Source organism: Uranotaenia lowii, chromosome 2, assembly GCF_029784155.1.
Source record: "Uranotaenia lowii strain MFRU-FL chromosome 2, ASM2978415v1, whole genome shotgun sequence".
Taxonomy (NCBI): Eukaryota; Metazoa; Arthropoda; class Insecta; order Diptera; family Culicidae; genus Uranotaenia; species Uranotaenia lowii.
This window is the reverse complement of record NC_073692.1, coordinates 279512589-279520068: the sequence shown is the minus strand read 5'-3', so window position 1 is coordinate 279520068 and position 7480 is coordinate 279512589.

The following is a 7480-nucleotide window of genomic DNA, read 5'->3' as shown; positions in this document are numbered from 1 at the left end:
CACACAACCCGTTTTTTCGTTTCTGAAATCGTGACTTGTTGACCCCAAATGGCAGCGACCTCATCCCTGCAGTGACTGCAGTCTGTGTTTGAACCGAATCTAAAAAAAACTTTCAAGACTTAAAACTTGGTTGATCTACGCCTAAACCGCAATCAGCAGCAGAAAATTGGAGCGCCAAACAACGACGGACGTTTTGCCAACTTTTAATCTCCCGAACTGCATCACGACAAGGTTTCAGTTCACTTATTTTTGCATTTAACGTCCAACATCAATGGCGTCCCCTAACAAGCTTTACCGCGCCCTGGTTAGATTAATCGAGAAATTGTACTGTATTGACCTTTTTGCAGGCGTTGCTCCGTCTCTGAGTCTCTGTCGAGATGGAGGGCAAAAACACATCGTCTAATACTTGGTGGGTGGGTCCGGTTTTAACGTGTGTTTATTTCTACGAAAGGTTCCCCGCCAAGATGTCGATGCAGTTTCTTGACAGCGCGGTCATAGGAAATGAACCAATGCAAGCCGGAATGCAGTATAGTGAATGTGTTTTTGTTGTTGTTAAGTCCATTATTAAGACATTGTCAAAATACTGTTTTAATCTCTTCCGAAGTGTTTTAATAGGAAGTTTTTTTCTCAAGCGTCGTTTGAAGGTTGCAACCAATAGGTGCTAGACTGTAATCTACCAGTTTTCCTAGGAGCAACTTTGTTGCAAATGTCAAGCCAGTTTTCAAAACATGACTAATCTCGAATAAAATCTTACCCGAGAAAGCTTTTCTTCCATAACTACGATACGCTGGCTCACCTCCGTCGTTGTATCAGGAACTAAAAAACGACTCTCGAAAGAGACTTTAACTTGAAAGGAAAGAAAGCTTGTTTGCGTGCTCCCGCCACATCTTTCAACTAAATTGATTCCATTCATCTCGAAAAAACTACTTCAAAAACAATTATGCAAAAGTTTTCCAACAACCCTGACGGGAGAAAACCAAAAGTGGAAAGAGACAGTAAAAACTGGGTAATCCTTTTTATTGAAATGTAGCCGTTTCGCCGAACCAAACCCGATCATGTCCCTTGACTCGATCCCTTTCAAACCGAAACCGAGAACGGTGAGACCGCACCCTAAATCAACAAAAGTTTAATTATCTGCCTAAATTGTCACTTTTATTAGATTTACCAACGCAACAACACTGACTGGATGGATGGATGGATGAATGGATGGAAGATGCCTAATCTAACCCACTTCGAAGTTCCTCCGTCCCGGTCGTGTCGGTCGGTGACGAGTCAAAGTCAGATACCCCCTTTCCTAGAAGTCATGAATGGGGAGGACTAGGAAAACGACGACAACTGACGACACTAAAACAAGCAAGTCGTTAATTGATTAAATTTTGCGTTCTGTTTTTCTTTTGTGTGAGGCGCACCCCTCTTTTTTCGCTTTTTCTGGCAGTGGAGCTGTACCGGAGGCGAAAATTCAAGGTGGAGCCAATTTTCCCTGGCTGGCATACGCACATCGTTGCTTGTGGCGAATGGAGGCGAATATCAATCAACGAACCCTTTTTGTCAAAAACCCCCCTTCTAATCGTTGAGTGGGTGGGAAGTTGAATGGAGGAAAAGGATTGATGGAAATGTGTCGATCAGTGCGAAAGTATGTCATCGGGGTGTGTTGTCGTAGTCTGTTAGGGCCAAGCCTGTATTGTCTTTCGATGTGGCGGACCCCGACTAACTTTATAAATATCGTTTAAATATTTGGGAGTTTCTGGGCGGTGTTTTGCTCTGCTAGAAACATTATAGTAGCTGTTTAAATTATCTTCAATTTAAGAAAAAAAGTTGGGAGTTTAGAATCGCTATTGTTTTCCTTTTTAAATTGATTTTCATTGCTGTTATCTCGGAATTCAAATGTTAATGTTGCATTATCAGTGCATTTTTTTTATTCATGAAACGATAAAGTTTCCAAATGTTTATATGGTGAGAGATTCATTTAAGTTTTTCGCATACCGGGTGCATATTTTTAATCATTTCCATCTACCAAGCATTTAGTCGAGGAAATGTTGTTGCTGTGCTTTTTTTTGTCTTTATTTGAGAGGTTTTCAGCCACAGGCTGGTTCACCTCTTGCCGTGCTTTAATACAGGGTATGAATTATGAAAATATCGATATTTTTCCACAAGGATCTCTAAAACAGTGAGAAAAGAATTTGGTTTGGTTTAACCGGATTTTTTATGTTCAACTTAAAGATGTTTAAACGACTGTAATTGAAACAAAAAAAATTTAAAAAAAAAGTTGAGGCCGCTAAACGTAGAATTACGCAACTTTTTTCTTGTCAATATATAACTTGAATAGAATTGTATAGAATGTTAACTTATGGTGTATTCACGTAATGATCAACATGTTACAGCGTTGAAATGGTAAAATTTCAACTATATAACAGAATTTAACCATGTGACATAAACTTATCTCGAGACATAATCTGTGCAAGCATTTTAATCATTCCATGTGATACAATTTCGATGCTATCTCCCATATCCTGGTCACCATCGACTGGGAATCTGAACTCAATCTATTGAATCCCAATGCTGCGGCCGAAACCTTTTCGCATATCTTAAATTACGTTATCGACTGCCACGTGCCAAAGCGAACGACTTCCGGGAATTTGCGGACTCCTTGGTTTACGAAGGAACTGCGTCGACTGAAGACGGCGAAGAGATGTGCTCTTAGAAATTACCATAAGCTCAAATCCTCCCAAACTAAGGATGCATATCGAAGACTGAACTCCGCTTATAAAAAAGCTAGTAAGCGTTGTTACCAAAATTATCTTTTTCGAGTACAACGTAACCTCAAGTCCAACCCAAAATCGTTCTGGAAGCATGTCAAAAGTCAGCGGAATGAACCTGGTATTCCAACTCAAATGTTTCTGGATGGCAACACTGCGAACTCTGATGGCGGAATCTGTGCTCTCTTTGCTCAAAAATTCTCGAGTACCTTTGCTACTGCTTCAACATCCCGAGAACACGTGGAGAATGCTGTTAGGAATGTTTCGCAACTCGGCTTCAGCATGAGCACGATTGTTGTAGAGGATGCGGTCATATCTAAAGCAGCGGCAAAGCTCAAAAATTCCCTCTCTACTGGCCCGGACGGCATACCATCTACCTTTTTAAAACGATTTATTCCTGTTTTACTGACACCTGTAAGACTCATCTTCCAAGCCTCTCTTGACAGAGCCACCTACCCTTCACTGTGGAAGGAAGCCTACATGTTTCCAGTCCATAAAAAGGGGGACCGAAGAGATATCAACAACTATAGAGGAATTTCTGCTTTATGTGCAATCTCCAAACTATTCGAATTAGTCGTCATGGATCCGATTTTCTCGTACTGTAAGCAAAATTTTTCAATCGATCAGCACGGTTTTATGCCCAAACGCTCTACGACAACTAACCTGTTGACATTCACCTCCTATGTACACGAAAGTTTTGCTGCTAAGTCTCAAACTGACGCCATTTATACCGATTTGTCAGCAGCGTTTGATAAGGTGAACCACGATATCACCATTGGTAAGCTTGGGCGCTTAGGATTTTGCGGACCTTTACTTGGCTGGTTCCGCAGTTACTTAACTGGACGTAAATTGACAGTTCGCACTGGAGACACTCTCTCCAGCCAGTTCTCTGCTTCCTCTGGTGTGCCCCAAGGTAGTCACTTAGGACCGATTATCTTCTTAATCTATTTTAACGATGTGCTCACACTCCTTAACGGCCCGAAACTTTGTTATGCTGACGATCTTAAACTGTTTTACGCCATAAACGGTCAGGACGACATTGATTTTCTGCAAAACCAGTTTAATCTTTTCGCAAAGTGGTGCGACATCAACTGCCTGCCTTTGAATCGCAGTAAATGTGCAGTCATCAGTTTCTCACGAAGACGGCAGCCTTTTTGCGCGGAGTACTTCTTAGGAGATGAGTCCATTGCGCGGGTGGACCACATCAATGATTTGGGCGTAATACTCGACCGTAAGCTGGAATTCAAAACACATACGAACTACGTCGTCGATAAAGCTTCTAGAAGCCTCGGATTTTTATTCCGAGTGGCCAAGGAATTCAAGGACGTGTATTGCCTGAAGAGCCTGTATTGCAGCATAGTTCGATCCATCCTCGAATACGCCTCAGCTGTCTGGTGTCCTTACTACCAGAACGGTAATGAGCGGCTCGAGGCCATCCAGAGGCGCTTTTTGCGTTATGCCCTCAGACACCTTAACTGGCAAGACCCATTCCTCATGCCAAGCTACGAACATCGATGTCGTCTTATTGACATGGATACTCTTCAAGCCCGAAGAAATGCAACACGAGCTTCTTTTGTCGCCGATCTACTGGTGTTCGCTACGAATCCGGTAGGAACAAGACGAGCGGGGGCGCAACGAGCGAGATGGTTAGACCAAGTGGAGCGAGATCTGGCGAACGTGGGGTGCCCGAGAAATTGGAGAACGGTTGCCATGGACCGGGTGAATTTTAGGAATTATGTTCGTCAAGTTATGTCGTGAGACGGAATACCATGTAAATAAAAATAATGACATACATAATCTGAACATGCAACATAATCGGCAATGTGACGTAATCTGACCATGCAACATAATCGAACATGTGACATAATCAGACCATGCAACATAATCTAACCATGCAACATAATCTAACCATGCAACATAATCGACCATGTGAGATAATCGAACTTGACATAATCCAATCATGCAATATAATCGACCATGTGACTTAATCAGATCATTCAACATAATCCACCATGTGACATGATCTGACCATGCGACATAATCCTGTCATGCAACAAAATCTGACTATGCAACATAATCGACGATGTGACAAAATCTGTCCATGTAACATAATCCACAATGAGACATTATACGAACATGCAACATAATCAACTATGTGACATAATCTGTTCATGAAACATTATCGACAATGTGTCATAATAAGACCATGCAACATAATCGGACCATGTAACATAATCCGATCATGCAACATAATTCGACTATGTGACATAATCTCCGCCGCTTGCTCTCTACGCTGCTGGCTGTCATCGCTACTCAATGGTCCATGTTGCTCCACGGTTGCCACTAAACTACTGCAAATCGATATCTTAGTCGGATTACCACGCACTGGTAGGATCTAAAGTCAGATCGAAGCGCAGCAGTGTTCAGTTTGACGGAAAAACGAGAAAGAAACCGAGTCGACTGACGAGCCCTTTCATTTACCTTAAGAAGGCAGGGAAAATCAAAATCCATCAAGAGGCGGGGTTCCTTGTTTTTTTTTCTTTTTCTCTTTTTTTAATTTTATTCATTGTTATTCATTGTACTCTGTTTTGAATTTGTCTCAATTCACTCCATAAAGTGAAACACCCATTTTGTTCAAATGTGTGAGCAGTTTGAATTAGGTCTTTTTATTCCAAGACAGTTTATAATTAGTATTTAATACCATCCTAAATCTAAATTTTCAGAGTGTTTCTTCAACTTTTCTTAAAATCTTCTCTTTCCTGGTAGTTCAATGAAACTTATATTGTTTGGAAATTTTTTAACTAAAAACTGGCAAACGCAATTCTATTTTGATTTAAAAAAATCTTATTTTGAGCTTTAGAGGAACGAAAAACCTTCTTTACAATGTGTTCGAAATTCTAACGTTAAAAAATCACATTTTTCTCTTTTCACCACATTTTAAAGTACTTCATTTTTATGTGGGTGTTAAAGTTCGTTAAAGATCGAAAACCCCCAAAGTAATCACATCAATTTTCAGTCAACCAAATTCCTTCTGATTTCTTGACCTCGTTAAACTCAACGACCCATCTAGGAAGTTCAGCAGGGCCCAGCTTCCTAAACGTTTCCAACCGAAGAAATTTTGATCTGATGCTTTTGCCTTTCCGAAGCACAGAGAAAGATTATGATTAATGACAGGTGCTGATGGCTGGCTGCCGCTGTCTTCTGAGAACTGAGAAGTGAAGAATTTCAACAACCAGTCAGCCGGTGGAAAATCATTTTGGTAAGGAGCGCTTTTGGAAATATGCGGCGCCAACATTCCAAAACACAAACCCAGCACCCACCCGGAATCGGTCAATTTTCACTGACGACGGGTTTCCATTAGTTGTTGCCAGCGACAGAAAATGATGGCGGAAAAGTTTCCGGTTTGCTGGAACCGGACTAGGAAGCAGTAAAATTTTCCCTTTCATTTCGCCTCTTGTCAATTTAATTACCAAAAATGTGCTGCACTTTTACGAGGCCCAGTTGGGCACAACAGAGGGAGAAAATTTCGTCGAAAGAGCAGCCCAACGAAAAAACAACCGGAAATTCCATCGAGATGGAAAGTTTGCTCAACGGCAATTCGTCGCCGTCACCCACAATGGACCAGATATATGTTGCCCCATTTTGTAACTTTTTCTTTTTACTTTTCATCTGCAAATGACACCCATCGGTGTAGAACACAGAACAATAACTGTCATACCCGGGCCCATTGAATGAATCAAAAGGGTCGCCCCACCCGAAATTAATACGTGCCGAATTAAGGCCTAATTATTCATCGGGACGAAGGCGCTGAACTCATCGTCTGGCTGGCAGAAGTGGTCTTCTCTAAAAAATGGAAATGATGGAACAAAAGGGCGAAAAATTAAAAAAATAAAAACAAACGTTGACGAGATATCTATCAATGCAGACTTTTCTCTTTAATTGGAAGTATGGAAGGATAAGTGAAAGAGGAAAAACGCAAAGGTCGGAAAATCGTTAATCAGATAATTGTGTCAGCAATGTCAATTCCAAACGGGAGGGAGGACGGAAGAATGAGAGCTTGCAGCTAAGGGATGAACTCTGCGAAAAATGGGCCTTTGTCTGGACGAATGGCGTGAAATTTATGCACACTTTTGAAAATGGTTTCCCAGGTGTCTGGCTTCTAGTTACTGGATTTCGGGTTTTTTTTATTACATTATAATGAGCAACTTAGCATGAAATGCAGATTGATTTTTTGAAATATGCGTCTGAAGTAAATTAAAAGCGACATTAATTGTTTTGAAGTTTGCTTCATTAATGGAACCGATGCTCATATAAATGTATAAAGGTGTGTCAAATTGTTACTTAAAAAATATTCGAATCGCCTGGTTAATATTTTTGGTCCAAATGAGCGTGTGATATGTTTAAAAATTGATATATTTTGGTTGGAAGATTTGTTTATAAAAATGCATAATTTTGGAGACTGACGCTGTTTCGTGCAGCGTTCATAAGTGTTGTTATCATGGTAATGTTTTTGACTTCAGAGTCTCGGAATGTTTTCCAACAATAAAAAAAAAATCTTCGTTAAATCTTTAATTCTTTGCTTAAGTTGAAAGTAATAAAAAGTTGGGGTCTCCCAGTGTCATTGGTTTGCAATTCTTCGTTTAAATTTGAGCGAACTAGCTTAAGAATATTTGTTCATATATTTTAATAATCTTAAAAACGTTAAGTGTCAGGAAAGGTTCTTT